Source organism: Rhodamnia argentea, chromosome 6 (genome assembly GCF_020921035.1).
Source record: "Rhodamnia argentea isolate NSW1041297 chromosome 6, ASM2092103v1, whole genome shotgun sequence".
Taxonomy (NCBI): Eukaryota; Viridiplantae; Streptophyta; class Magnoliopsida; order Myrtales; family Myrtaceae; genus Rhodamnia; species Rhodamnia argentea.
In genome coordinates, this window is record NC_063155.1 from 27,918,060 (window position 1) to 27,933,919 (window position 15,860).

At 39.2% G+C, this 15,860-nt stretch overlaps 2 long non-coding RNA genes across 2 annotated transcripts; both read left to right on the top strand.

Annotated features, from left to right (window-relative positions):
* Window positions 1–5,421: 5,421 nt before the first annotated feature.
* On the top strand, window positions 5,422–7,023 carry LOC115728606. Its single transcript, XR_004013862.2, has 2 exons — window positions 5,422–5,569; window positions 5,600–7,023. It is a non-coding gene; the product is annotated as an uncharacterized LOC115728606 (long non-coding RNA).
* A 6,461-nt stretch (window positions 7,024–13,484) lies between these two features.
* Window positions 13,485–14,887, top strand: LOC125315638. Its single transcript, XR_007198903.1, has 2 exons — window positions 13,485–14,045; window positions 14,447–14,887. It is a non-coding gene; the product is annotated as an uncharacterized LOC125315638 (long non-coding RNA).
* Window positions 14,888–15,860: the final 973 nt, after the last annotated feature.

Below are 15,860 nucleotides of genomic sequence, written 5' to 3' on the forward strand. Positions count from 1 at the left end.
AATATTTCTATCTTCTTTTGTGTGCCCTCGGCTAGTCTTCCTCCGAATTAATGTGAAACAAGTACAGTGTAATTTAGCTTTTGGGGATGTGAAAGTGGGTAGTTACAAGCTCTGTGCGAGTTGATACTGGTGGTTGGTGGGGATGAGAGTTCGTGGGAGGAGTTTGGTTTCCTTTGGGCGGTGTCCTTCCAAAGGTTAACGTAATTCCAACCACACGATGACAATCCCCCTTCACAAACGCTTCCTACCATCCCACATTGCAGCGACAAAAACACTTCTCTACTGGTCAGCAATCTACACCTGTACTTTTCGACTCCTGGGAAAATCTAAGGTTCTTAACTAGTGCGGTACGAGGGCCACGATAGAGACAAATGACACGAACGCGACTCAGCCCAACAACAAAAACCGTGCGAACTGATCGAGCCGAGGTGATCCTACCAAGCGCGACCACGATACTTTGGACGAGATCGCTGCGTCGCAAGGCACGTGGCGATTTAATAACCGCCGATAACTAATGATGGATTGTCATTTGGTACACTACCCGTGTAGAAAATTACTCCACAAGCATAGTTGTGGCCTTACTACGTGTGAGTCTTTTGATTCATATAGCTACGTTCATGACATTTCATTATTGCAAGAAAGTTTCCAATCTATATCCATTACTACGAACTTAAAGAGAATACTAAACCATTACGTATGGCATGCCAAATCTAAGGTACACAAATTTAATGTGTGACTATACTAATCATTAGCGTAAGAGGGTTGGACTATATAAACTATATTCTTTTCACTAACTGTATTGAAGCTTCGAATTATGATACTCGTTTCTCAATCATCTCTAAATGAAGGGTGTGATTTGGGGTGAACTAGATAAAGGTTAGCGATATGGTATTTAACCGGTCAGATGAGAGAGATTAGTGACTCGTCTGGGCCAAATAGGGCTCAAGGAATGACTTTTGACAAGCTTTTAGGATGACAGTAGGGAGAAGAACAAGCCGAATCACATATGGAAAGGCCGTAAGTGATATGGACTAGGATTATGGGTGTCGTAGTCGGCACTATTGAATGGGTAGTAGAGTGCATTACCGAAGAGGGATAAGTTTTCGTTTCTGAATTGGCCTTGTGACATGTAGATCCACTTGTCATTCATATTATTTGTTCCAATCTAGCGAAGAATCAGGTCATTAACAAACATGATATAGGAAAAGTGCTAGAGTGAATAGACCTTCGGTAAGTAGAGCAACAAAGTGGGTTATGAGACCGTTTGAGAAATTTCGAGAACGAAAAAAGTTTGATACATTATGGTTGCATGTGCACGTATATTTCATGGCACGGCAGATTTTTAGTCAAGGATGGACTGTTTCCTATGTTGCGATCCGCTTACTCAATTGCAAGGTTGATCCTAGACCAATGTTTAATGGTTCCTTCAGAAGCAAAAATGGCTGATAAATCTTAGGTAGCAGAGCAAGCAATGGCAAGGTCTTGACTTTTTAATTTCTAAGACTAGCCTTGTCTTCTGTACATGCAGTTGACATGTAAGTTTTATAGTAGAGCGAGGATGATGCAATTAACAACCATAAAACATCACGGACTCAATTGACCGACGGCCAAAATAGTAAGGATTGATTATGCAATCATCCCAATTTCATAAAGGAAATATAGTTTTTTCTTTACATCATTGGTGAGGTGAATACGTTTGTCCCTTACATTGTTAAGTAATTACACATGACTGTACATGTTATGATCTAGTGCTTATGTAAGGACGAAAGTTGCTCTACCCGTGGGTTGTAATTGGTATATCCCAAGAATCATCATCCTCAATTGTTTTGAATATATGCACTTCTCAACCAACTAACTAGGACCAATCCACTAAAAGCCGCAATCAAATGAAAAAGAAAATGGAGAAGAATAAAAGCACAGTCCAAATCCAAGTTTCTCGTCACGCTTTGTTGGCTCGGATTTGAAAATGAGCCTTGGGAAAATGTAAAGAAATGTAAACTGCTTTTGATAAATAAATAAAAATTCACTGTAAAGGAACTTTAAGTCAAGTAGTATTTGGCAAAAAAAGAATTTGCAAAAAGCTTTGGTTGTAATTTTTCTTTTTAAAAAAAAAAATCAAACCCTTCGACGAAAGGCTCAAGTAGCCAGCAAGCCGGATCTGACATCGGTCGCCCGAGGTTGCCCTACCTCGAGCAACCCCTAGTGAGGGTTGCCTGGGGTTATGTGACCTCAGGCTGCCATCATCCGGGACACGCGACCCCAAGTGATGAGGCTTGAGGTCGGGCGACCCCAGGTGTTGCCCGATCTCAAGCAACGATCGCGTAGGTCATGCAACCTCGCCGATCCTAGGCGTCACGCGACCTCTTCGACCCTCACGGACTGCCCTCGCTCAAGAAAATGAATAGGAGATCTAGGGTTTCACTTTTTAGTAGGGGTAAAATTAAATTTTTGGTAAGAGTTTTGAGGAAAAAATAGACAATTGACAATTTTCATTAATTGGGGCTTTCAGCATTTTGAAAATGTTGAAAGCTCAATGGTGGTAGAGATCGGCGTTAAGCTTCGAGCCTTCCCAAGGTCGGCTTTCACCTCGAAGCCCATTGGGAATGATTGCCAAACACTCCATATTTTTTTCAAGGAGTTTTGGGGTTCTAATGGGCTTTTAAAATGCTCAACCAAACTTAAACTAGACATTTACACATCAATTTAGGCTCTGTTTGTTTTCTCGCAAAAAAAAAAAAAAAAGATACTCGAAGATCATGGACTTTAGATCCGCGCGCAGATCCAAGGGAGCTTGCAAATTGCAAGAACGCACGTCAAGCTAGAGGTGGCCAAATGGACCCGTGGGCCCGGAATCGACCCGTTGACCAGGCCCACGGTTCCAACTCGGAACCGGAACCGGCCCTCAAGGGCCGATTCCAACCCGATTTAAAAAAAAAAAAAAAAAGAAGTAAGTTGGGTGAAAAGAGCAATTGGGCTTTGGAACCGGCGGTTCCAAACCCGGAACCGGAACCGGCTCTTCAAGGGCCGGTTCCGATTCCACCTTTTTTTGGAACCGGAACCGGCGGTTCCTGTTCAGGAACCGGCGGTTCCGTCGAACCGGCCATCAAGCCATTGTTTCATATAGATTCACGAAGAGTTTTCACGTTATGAAAGAAGGATGCCTCGGAAATGCCAACGACCTATGAAGGGTCGACATCTGCAAATCCAGTACGCGGTGGTCACTTCATGTAGGGTTTACTGATTTGTACCTACGAAAATGATTGAGGTTGGAGGAAGCGTCGCTTTGGAAGTCTCAAGAAAAACTGGAGCTGAACGGAATAAACTGTAAATTTTGCTCTATGTGCTTTTTCCTTTCGCACATGAATAAATTTCATAAAGTGCAGTACAAATATGATGACCTGAATTTTGATGGTGCAGATGATAATAAAAGAATTTTTTGACGTCTCTTTGTATCCCTAGAGTTGATTTTTTTTTCTTTTTTATTCCTTTCTAGGGTTGTGGGGGAGGATGGTAGATAGAAGTGGCACCATGTGGATGAGAGGTTGGCCTCCAATATCTATAGACTCACCCTATCAACACTTCAGAGAATCCCACGAGCACAACTAACCTCTCTTCACTTCTCTCTCTCTCTCTCTCTCTCTCTCTCTCTCGTGTATGGTGCATCTCCTCAAGTAGAAGTAGAACCCAGATGTAAGAACAGGCAACACAGTCCCTTCTTGTGCTCAATCCAGGAAGCAAAGTTAGAAGATGGTCGCAAATTGGTCTTTGTTACTCGAGTTTGTGTTCGAGCCTGCCGCCTCCAAGGAGAGTTGATTGACATTTGAACTGTATATGTATATACATGGAATGAGAGCCTTGTCTTGTAGAGTAGATCAACCGTACAATTTCCAATCAGGCAGGAGCTACACAGTAACTCAGAAAGGGTTCATGACCTTACAAAAGAGTAAAATCGCGTTGTAGTTAGTAACATTTTTTGCCACATGAAACGAGGGGTGTACATAGGAAACTCTCTTTTGGAGTTGGCATGTCCTATGTAGTGTGCAAGCGCTTCACTCTTCAGGATCTCAGAAAGTGAGGACCGGTGAACTCCGGCTCTCGCGCAGGTCGCTTGCCCGTCGCTCTTGCTGGCAATGGAAGTGGAGAGATTGGTCCAGGGTAGCTAGCGATAATGATCAAAGATGGCGATGTATGATGATGAAGGTTTGACGATTGGATCAATCGTCGTCATTCAGCTTAATTGGCTCGACAGACTCGCTCATCGTATCACTAACGGTTCTATTGAGGCGGATGAGCTTAAACACCTGCCTCTAGTTTGAGGCCCAAGCTAACTTTTCTGTTGCAAAAATCTTCATTGAAGTATGTATATTTTTCTAGCTTTACAATATAAGTTTTTGAGGAAAAAAAAAGGTTCTTTAGGCTTGAGGCTCTGTTTCGGTAGAGCCCGTCAGTTAAGTCTGATTCATTTTAAGCATGCATTGAATTGGTCGTGCAACGTGTGTGGAGATGGAAGAGGTTGTGCGCAATCACCAGTTGCGGTGTTGTGCTGCTGGTCTTTGTCGTGAAGCTAGTCTTCAATTGTGACATTCCTGAATTAATTCACTTGAGATATTGTCTAATTTGACCTGTTCTATACAGAGTCTTACGGTTTTGTCCTTTGGCACACATGCAGATACTTTTCAAAGAGATCATCTATCCCGGTAGTGCTCTAATCCGAGCATTCTTAACTTTAGAATTCCGAAGCAAAGTTTGCCGTTATTTCAAAATACGCTTTTGTAAGCTAATTTCAGCTATCACATATATATTCCAGGCACGCTCTCCCCCTATTTTGTGTGCAATTCGGTTCATTCCTTCCCCATTCGCCGTTCTAAAAGCCAGCCAGGAGCAACTCTATGGCCGAGCCATCTTGGCCCTCCGATTACTCCCTGCCCTAACTCCCCACCCTCGTCGGACCGGGTCGTTACATCAATGATGGTGATGGTGCTGAGTAAATGCAAGACAATGGCCTCGACGAGTTGTCAGAAGTGGTGGCTAATGTTTTCGAAATGACTACGGCAAACAAAGCAACGAGTTCCGGAAAAGATTCACAAACCTTGCTCAAAAAGAATTCTTGCAATTATGAAAGGTTACAAATTTAGACAGCTTCCTAATTTATCAAGAAAATATCTGCGACCAAATTCTCTCTCTCTTTTTGACCAAAAAAAAAAAAAAAATTCTCTCTCTCTCTGTCTCTCTCTGTCTCTCTCTCTCTCTCATAGGAGGGTTGTTACGGGGGGCCAATTGCACATGAACATTTCCTTTTCTTGCTTCACCCGTGAGTCAAAAGCCTCGCACGTGCCAAAGGGAAGTAGATACAAACAGTAGCTTCTCGCACGCTTCCACCCTCTTCGATGACCTTTCTTCTCTATAAATTCAGGTTGCACCTCCCCGACGTCACAAGTACACCTTCCTTCACGAGTTGATCATCTTCGTTGTCATCAACTGTACTACATATATTTGGCTCCCTCACCATCTTCCATCTCGTCTTCGTGAGTCTCGCGTTGAACAAGATTGATGGATGGCTGAGTGGTTTGTGGCAAACTTGGGTCAAGAAGAGAATAAGGAAGGTTCAATTAGAGTGGGGGATGAGATCAACTATGCCTTCGAAGCAGATGGGTGAATGGTTTCCATGCTATGCTTGTCCAGTAAGCAGTCCTTTTGCAGGTTAATCTCTCTTTCGTTGTCTGTTCGACCTTGAACGCACCATGTTTAGGACTTGCATAAAAACCCTAGTTTTGGAACCGATTTTTCTTCCATCATGAGAAGTTCGTACTAATTGATTAGATGTAAGTAATCCCGACAACGTTTGTTGATTCTAGCCTAAACTCAAAGCTAGTGATATAAACTGGTTGGTGCATACGAGTCAGCGGTAGAAGATGAACGTCGTCTTCCTCAGGGATATAGCCAGATCTCCACGTCACTGCAAGATATATTCTCGCACTATATCGCAACTCTTCATGCTATATCATTTTTTCCCTGGATGGTTCTAGGATGTTTATCACTAGGAAGGGGCAATCTATAGTGAAGAAACTTCCTCTGGTCAGGCCTCAAATAGGTTAAATGCAAGGACGTATATTACCCAAAAAAAGAAAAATACAAATTGAAGGAAGTTTCCTCTAACTATGGAGGAAACATGGCCCGCTCCCGGCTCCAGAATATAGGTTTTTCCCAGTGATGTTGGTCTCGATCAGTTAGTTGGTCTCTTCTTTCTTTCCAGCCAAGATCGGTTGGTCTTTGTCGAGGTAGAAATGTTTTACAGTGAAAGAAATGCCACAGAATTGCACGGCTCACCTCATTCAAGATTCTTGAACGAGAAGGGAAACCCGAGCACAAAAGAGATGATGAATGAACTGTGGTAGAATAACCAGAACCTAGTTCAGCCTTTGGATTGATTAGGATCGACCCTTATAGGTCCTTTGAGTGCTTCATGGGTTACAGGGGAAAACAAAATTGAAAGCAACCATGTTGTCTCATAACACCCAATTTTCAGGAAGGAAGAGGCTCTTTAGTACTCTTTGAGGCATCCAGGAGGAGGAGATACCGAATCCTAGAGTGTAATCACGACATTTCAGGTGATGGGACAAGATCAAGATAGACAAAAGAAGTCATAATGTCAATGGAGCACATAAAGAAAAAGATTTAAGCAATGACCCTTGGAATCTTCCGAGTAGTAAAATTAAAAGCATGAGTGGAATTATATGCTGGAATGAGGGTATACAAAAAGCCGGTCCGCTGGCTTTCTTTGGTTTTTTTTCGAGATTCAACGGATATTCCAATTTAGGAAAATGACGAACAAGTAAGACGTTGTTGGAAACTCAGTTGGTGGCTGCCTTTTGATTATTCGTTTTATATGATAAATATAAGGAGTGCTGTTCATAAAGGTCCTTTACCTTTGTGCTAGTTCCTATTAAGTTGTTAGTCTCGTTTAAGTCTATAAAAGAAAGAGAAAATGGAAAAGGGTCTTTACCAACATACAGACGAGGAAAAACAACTTAGGCCTATAAGTGTCTTAAAGGTCGAACTGTCGACGAATGTGGGATGCTGATGAAGGACTGGTTATTTGACAAGAATTTGCATGGAAATCGACACTCTCCCTGATCCTTTCCGGTCCTCAAGAGCCCCAAAGTTACAGATGAGTCAGGTCCTCCCTCCCTCCCTCCCTCTCACTCCCCCTTCCCCTCCCCTCCCTCCCCTCCCCTCCCCCCCCCTCTCTCTCTCTCTCTCTCTCTCTCTCTCTCTCTCTCTCTCTCTCTCTCTCTCTCTCTCTCTCTCTCAATTTATTGAAGGAGATTATCTGTTCGAATGATGATTTGTTGTTGCTAAGCAATGGGCTAGAGTTGGATTAGGTAAACTTTTTTATGTTTCTTTGATGATGTGAGATTTCATTTTAAATGGATCGACTCAATGTTCGTGAATTATCTTGTTAGATGTATATGTCATAGGTATGATGCAAGCCGTAAATCAGTTACAGATTTTATTATCACGATATTTCCTTGTAATGACATTTATTATGACAATTCATGTATGGTACATGTTACAACCAAGTATAATAGTTCATCCTCCTCCCTCTCCATCTTTGTCACTTTACTAAAAGTTGAATGCTTCTCTGATGATAATAGAAACCTACTGACATGATAATCTGAATGCACATTGAGATGCTATCGATCATTTTCATAACGTTGTAAGTAATGTGACAATATATTGATTATTTAAATCGACGACATTGCGTGTTATACAAATTTGATCATAATATTTACAAATTACCGTTTCATATTATGTTGAAAATATACTTTCTCATAATTTATCACTTAGCATAATTAGTAATAACTTGGTTATTTGAGATAATAAGTAAACAACAATTTTCTTACTAATGAATTGATTTGCTAATCATATAATCATATGAAATTTGATAACTCCATTTATCATGATGAAACTGTCTTAGTACTATTAAAAATGTCCCTTTTCTATAAAATTAATAGTCATTATGAACTGTGTAATAAAAAAAATTAGTCAGATATCATTTAGTTATGTATTACTCATACTATAACCGTTAAGAAATTTATTAATGTATTACTCATTCTATAGCAAGTACAAACATTATCAAACTAAGAGAATGTATTGAAGGGTAATGACATTCTAGACACTTCAATCCTTTTCCTTCTCTATTACAGTATTAAACCAGACATTCCATTGGCAGTATTTCATTGCCTAAATCGACAATGTAATAGGGCTGTTAAAGCTCTCTTCTATTACAGCCGCAGTAGCTATTATACTACAGCCTAACCATTAACATGTACTGCGTACCGTATACAGGATCAGCTGGTTAATCAAATGGACAGTCCATGCGCAGTTAAATAAGCAATAGAGAAACAAAATAAAATAAAAGACTTGAATTTGTGTGTTCCAACGTTCATTCCCTGAGGGAGTAATAGCGACAAATCCACTGGTAATCGAAGGAGAAGTACTGGGTAGTGCGCGAGCCACATCAAAATTAATTGCTTTGTCCTTATGTCGGGTCTGGATCAACTTAGCTCAAAATCAAGAGACAAATCCGACAAGAGCTGCGCATAAGTACAGAAAAATTTCGTGGTCCGCAGTTTTTGAACTTAATTTATTTTTACCTGTATTTTGGAAGGGACAGTTTCTTATTTTTTGTTTGCAAGAAGGTACGGATTACCAAAAGCAAATTGTATTATAAGTTCATGGACGAACGAAATATTAAGTTCAAAGTTGGAAAAGAAGTTCAACTTTTTGTTTTGTTTGCAAGCAAAGCTCGGCACAATGACTCTTATTGTATGTCAAATATGATTTACTGGGTCACACGCCCTCCTAAATTTTGTTGTAGTGTTGTAAAGAGTAATGTTATAAACGAATCTTTTTGTACTTAACATTGATTTTGGTAAGCAAAAGAGAGTCAGATTAGCCGAAAAGCTTACCGGAGATTATTTCTAAAGCTCTTTTGCCCAATGATTGTTCTTGAATGGAGATCTGTCAATATCTAATAAATTGTTCTTGAGCATAACTCTACGTAAAAGATATGTATGACGAGGTTTTTTTAAGGTGCGTTTGTGTCACGAAAAATCAATGACTTAAAAACTATTTTTCTGAAAATGACCGCTAATAACTCATGAAATAGCTAGTCGACCAAATATGTTTTCATTATCGACGACAACTCATGTCTAAACATCTTCGTGGATGATGAAAATATTTTCATTTTTTCATTTTTGTAAGTGATGCGGACGATCATTTTCAGGAAAATATTTTCTAAATCATTTATTTTTTGCAGAACAAACAGAACATTAATAAAATTAAGATCAAAAGCTTCTTTACTTCAAGGAGTTATTAATACGAACAACATTGTCATTCAGTTATCAAATCCCACGATTCCAATAGTTGTCTATGATTTGATTTATAAACGTAATTTGTATTTGGATAAATTTTTCAAAATTATCTCGATTGAAGGGTTTACTTAAAGAGACTTTGATTTTTTTTTTTTTCAATAACTTGTGTAGCTTTAACAATTAGTTTTTTTAATGAAAATGAATTGCTTGCAATCTTTCAATTACATAACTATAAACATGTAAAGTTATATATAGCTTTCTTTATCATTTTAGAAAATTTAAAACATTTTAAAATTATTTCATCTAATTGGGCAATTTATATCCTTTACATCTTTCGTCAAATTCGAGTTCTATTATTGTTCTCTGGGCAAAAGTGATTTTACAGGGATGGTGAGAGAATGTTGTCTGTCTTTTCTATCCTTGTATATATGAGGAAAAATCAAATACGTTTCTTAACATGACTGCAAGAACATGAGGAAATCATAAAACACGCTTTCATTGAAATAAACGTGGATTAACTTAATAAACACTTTCATTCAAATAAACAATTTTCGACCGCAAAAGCTAATCAAACAGATCGATATCGACTTCAAGACCATAACGTTTTATCCAACTACATGTATACGCTTATATATATATATATATATATCAAACACCTATCATTGGTAGATTTGATATATGAGAAAATAAACACGGAAAACTATGCGGGGTCAAATTAACAGCACAAGAAGTCGTGTGGCAAAATCTCCTCATCACTAAGTTTGGTTCATGTCATAATTATTATTTGGAGTTGTAATGGAATGTAGAGCCGTAGCCTAATGCCGCTTGTTTAAGTGCACGGATACACGCAACCCGCTCCATCCGCATGCATCAGGTAAGACTCCACCCAAACGGTGGCAAGCTTCTCCTCCAAGGTTAATATGAGTGAAGGATGCTGTGATTTAAATGCATGAATTCGTTTGATCTAAAGCAAGCGATTGACCACGTAGTCAACCCCTTGAGAGTTTCCGACATGAAAAAAAAAACTTGAGAGTTAATATCTAGTACTTTGTTACATTTGACTTTGCAATAGTAAAGGAATAGGGATGCAGTACTTCGTTACATTTGACTTTGTAATAGTAAAGGAATAGGGATGAATATCCGAAATGCTCCTACTCTCCAGTATTTTATAATTTAATTACTTTTGTATAATTTACCACTTATTTTATTAGCTAGTTAACAATTTTTCATTAGTTAAATTATGAGTGATATGTAATAATGTAACATGTGCTTTCATCGTTATTGATAAAATTATGAAATCTAGGTTAGATGAATTATTATATCATGAAAATTATAAGAGTGCTGCTTTATTGTTTAATCTAAATCAAATATTTGTAAACAAATATCATTGATATCATTCCATTGTAAAGAACAAAAAACAAAAGATTTGCCACTTGAATTAATGTATACAAAAATTGATTTTTTTTCTAAACCAAAAAGGAATATCTCAATTGATTGCTATGGATACATAAAAAAGACCAGATTAAAAGTGCATTAGGGAGAATGTGAAATTTTGTGAACTACTGCCAATTATTCTAAAAGCTTAAGCTCAAATGGGGTCCGAAAGAGCTCTGATACCATATGAAATTTTGTGGGATCGGTGCTAACTGTTCTAAAAGTTTAAGTTATTAGAAGAATGCGTGATTTAATATTTAATTACTCTAACATAGAGTTTTCCCCCTAAGGTATAACGCACCCATGCGACCCATCACATTCCAATCAAAGGCTTGGCCACTACCAAGAGGTTGAAAATTATAGTGTAAGTATCCCATAATTATAATTTTAGAGTTACTACATATACGATAAGATTATTTTTGGCTAAAAGTATGAACATATGTATCTATTGAAATGTCATTATTAGCATCCCGATATTTGACAGTACTTTTTGGACTTTGCTTGCATAACAATTTTTTGTGACTGTGAGAATAACATCATATTGTGGGCACAAATTCTTGAATGAGTAGTTGTAAATTTCCTTGTTTTTTCACCTGATTTTCAGCAAGCCACTCCTTTTCAAAGGTACTTATTCAGAAAAGTCTAAGGTTGTTAAATATTCTTTGGCATTATTCTACTTTTATTTTGTGGAGAAGATACGAAATATTTGACTTTTGGCCGCTATAGTAAGTAGATGAGTTTTCATTAGTCCAGAAGTAAAGATTTCGTCACAAACCAAATGATGTTCGAGTCAAAGCTCAACATAAAGTATCCTCAAAACTTGGTGCAACGACTCCGTTTCTGCTTCTCGTGGTCTATTACGTAAGTACCCAATTTATCTACACAAAATTTTAACACCTTGAAAACCAAACCAAGTCGCATAAATACGGTTTGCACAAAAGGAAATATTTGACTTTTGGTTTGTTTTTCTATCTTTTTTCTTTTTTTTTTTTGTCTTTAACCTTTTAAGATTTGATGAACTTAAATCCACTGAAAGTAACATAGAAAGAGCATTAATTTCATTCACAACCCAATAAACTAATGATTTTATCTTTTTATCTATAACCTTTTACAAGTTCTTTGAATTAGGTAGTAAGAAACAAAATGTTGGGTCTCTTTCTGGACATCGAGTAAGAGTTCCTCCAAAGCGGTACACGCATGCAAATCAATCTGCCACAGTCTACAGTTGTAAGCGATCTAGTAAACAGAAGTGCGACAAAAATAAGAAAATAATTAATTACATATGTCTAAGATTTAGCACGATTATCGGCTTCCTGATCAAGATCTGACTATCTAGGGTTAGTTCATAGCATTATATTCAACGAACATGTTGCTTTCCAGTTCACGTAAAATGTATAGTAGAATTGTACATCAGCCCCCGAAAAAAAGGGAAGAAAAGAAGGGAGACGACAAAACTAAAAAACTCGTGTTTGGGTTTGAGGGTTAAAGAAAGATAAAGAAATGGTGAGCGCAACACCTCCATGCACCGCAAGTCCTCCCCTCACATATCTTCACCACCGAAAACATTTCACCTGCGAGTCAAACCTCTCTCCGCTCGTGCCGAAGCAAGAAATTATTGAGTAACTCACACGCTTGATCTCTCTCTATTTCTCTATATAAAAGAAATAATCGGAGATCTTATCAGGAGAAAAGATCGGCTTCGCTAGTTGTTGCCTCATCTCTCTCTCTCTCTCTCTCTCTCTCTCTCTCTCTCTCTCTCTCTCCTGGATAGAGCGACGCCTCCTCGGTAAACGTGATTATCTGTTCTTCTTCCATGCTTATCTTCTCTGTGTCCTCTCCTCCTTTTCGGGCCACCTTCCTTATGTTTATCGTGTGTTTTTGAGGTTTAAAGCTTGCATGTGCTGGTTCAAGTGTTAACTCCGATTAGCTTGTGTTTGTTACTTGCTCTCAGATGTTGTTGGCGGGGACGAACGTGCAACCGGATTGTGCTTGTTGCGTTCAGTATACATTCGAACTCGGCCGGTGAGTGAATTCCATGCGATGCTTGTCAAGTGAGTGGCCTTTTTGCGGCTTTGTCCTTCGCTTCATTGTCTGTTCGACCTGATCGTATGTGTTCGGGACTGTTGGCAAAGACCTAGTTTTGATCTTTCCGACCTGAAAATAAGTTGAATCATCCTAAGACCAAGGTTGAAATTTTTGGACCCAAGAAATCATTTGTAGAAGTTGTTTTCTTGCTTGTTTTTTCTCAAGACAAATCGGCCAAATATCTTTGATTGACTGTTAAAGTCTTACATATGATCTCACAATCGCATGGAGTTCTCTAAATCCGGTGTTAGTTTCTTGATTTTCGATGCTATAGCAACTATTCGCAAAAACCTAGTTTTGACCTTTCAGAGCTAATAAAAATTTGAATCTTCCTATGGCCGCTTTAATATATCAAGCACAATCGTATCGGTTGTCGAACGGTTTAAATCGTTTACCCGAGAAATCATTTTTAGGAGTCATCGCCATAATATTTGTCATTTTTTTGTTTCTCAAGATAAATCAACCAAGTATCTTCGATTGACCTATCATTGTTACATATGATCTCACCCTCAGCATGGAGTTCTCTAAATCCCATGTTAGTTCCTTGACTCTCTCTCTCTCTCTCTCTCTCTCTCTCTCTCTCTCTCTCACATAAACTTTGACGCCCATTCCTAAAGTTGGACGCCTTGGTGACCGAGTAATAGTATATGGAGAAGAAGAGCATATTTTACCCCATATTGAATTCCACACACACACACACGTAGAGAGAGAGAGAGAGAGAGAGAGAGAGAGAGAGAGAGAGAGTCAAGGGGCAAGTCAAATTGGGGAGTTCCACAGTTGGAGGATCAGTTTGGAATCAACACTAAGACATTTCTTGTTTGTCGTATCTTATGTGGGAAAGTTTGGCTGGTTGATCAGTACGTATGTTACTGTTAGAGCTAGTGTGCTTCTATATCTTATCAAACTATTTTGAGGGCACAGATTTGTCTAGTGATTTTATAGCAGTTGAGCGTGTTTGGGTTTGAACGACAAGTAAGAAGTGGAGAGATAAGGTCGTCCTTAACTGGGGTGTACTTTTCAATGTCCACATATATATATGTGCTAATCCTAAGTTAAAAGCAGGCTGTGAGAGGGGGATTGAATTGATGAGAGAGCTATATCTCTTGGGGTAGGTCTTGCACTTGGTCGCTTCGTTCTTTAGCAATAGTGGTTTTGTTGGAGTTGGTGAATACTTCGGGGACCTTATTTCTCACATCGAGCACGCCCATGTGAGCCTAGAAAAACTTAAGTATGATCGGACTATATGTGATCCATGCGCACGGAATGTGGGGATTTGGAAGCAGCGCCCCCGACACGAGTGTTCCGCTGCCCGGTCAATGGCCGAGGGTTCATATAGGTTTAGGTTTTGGGCCCGTTTATGGCATATATATTTGCTCGTTTTTTAATTGATCATTGTAACGAGTTGTGCGGCTGTAAACCAAAATCATAGTGAAATCTCTTTGTAAGACGTAGTCCTATTCTGGAGTGAACCTAAATAAATCGTGCATCGTCTATTTTTCTTCTATTATTTGTGTGATCATTTTGTATCGGTTTGCGATACAGCCCTTCAGGTTTGATTATTATGTCTCAGAGTCTACCTTAATAGGCTTACGACGGGCAGAAATTAGAATGAAAAAGATAGAGTGAACTGGTGCGGCTAGATGATGTTTATTTATATATATGAACGAGATGGGAGAAGATCATGATTCGTGGATCTACATAACTCTTGTAGAAGTAAGATATTCAAAGCGTTAAAGAACTGATAGATGGGAAGTAGAAGGACATTAGATTAGCCAGAAAATGAGAACAATGAGTTAAGTAAACATCTGGTACATGTGACTATGAAAATCGAGAGGACATAAGTGCATCCAATCAATTTTTCAGGATCAAGAGTACTAGTTCAAATATGCATTTGATTAGAATCGCCAAGTTGCTACGTGGAGGAAGACTATACTTATACTAGCCCTCTATAGATTATTTATACGAATGATGCTGAAAACTTTGATATGGCCGAAAACATATCACATAAAGGAGATTTAGTCTCTTCGTAATAGTTTAAACCACGTACGTTGAAATTATGGAAATTAGCAAGGCATGGTGGCTGGATTTCGCATGTGAATCATCAGGGTTTTACTGCGTTGGCGTCAGGAAATTCTATTCCATGAAATCTACAAGTTGCTGGAGACTGGAGAGTCTCGGGCTCATGTTCCCGAGAGGCCCCAACAATTATTGTCTGATGCTAGCTCTAAGGACCACCAGAACTTTTTGTGACAGCGCCATTTTTCTTCCAGCTGGAGTCAAAAGGTTTTTTTCTTCATGTTCTTTTACCATGGAGTCAAATCTTATCTTCGAGCACCTCGGGTTAGACATGGCCAAATGGAACCGGGGGCCCGGAACCGGCCTAGGACTGGCCCGTTGACCGGGCCTACGGTTCCAACCCGGAACCGGAACCGGCCCTCAAGGGCCGGTTCCAACCAGGTTTTTTTTTTTTTTTAAAAAGTGGAGGATCCTAGGGGGAAAGAGTTGTTGAGCCCGGGAACCGGCGGTTCTAACTTTTCTAGAAATCGGAACCGGCGGTTCGGACAAACCGACCACGTCTACCTCGGGTTACAAGTAATTCTTAAACTAAGCCGAACTTGCATCATGATAACCCTCTTTTGCACATACACGGTAGGAGACGGGGAGCGAAATGCTTCTGAAAAGGAATAAGATAATGATAACCTCTCTTTTCTGCGTGTGGTATGTATGCATCCGGTATTATGATCCAAAGTACGTCTGCCATTACTTGGTAAGATGAACTGTGAATGTCCACAACCTCTAGGATTTTGAATTGACGAGTCGATGTTATCGCGTCTTTCTTATAAGAAAATTGATTGAAACAGTCTCGATCAAGACATATTAAGATAGAGGTTGAACAGACGACGAAACTAAGGTAGGAGCAAGAGGCTTCTCGGTTGATGAGTGTTTGCATGGAATTCGACGCCC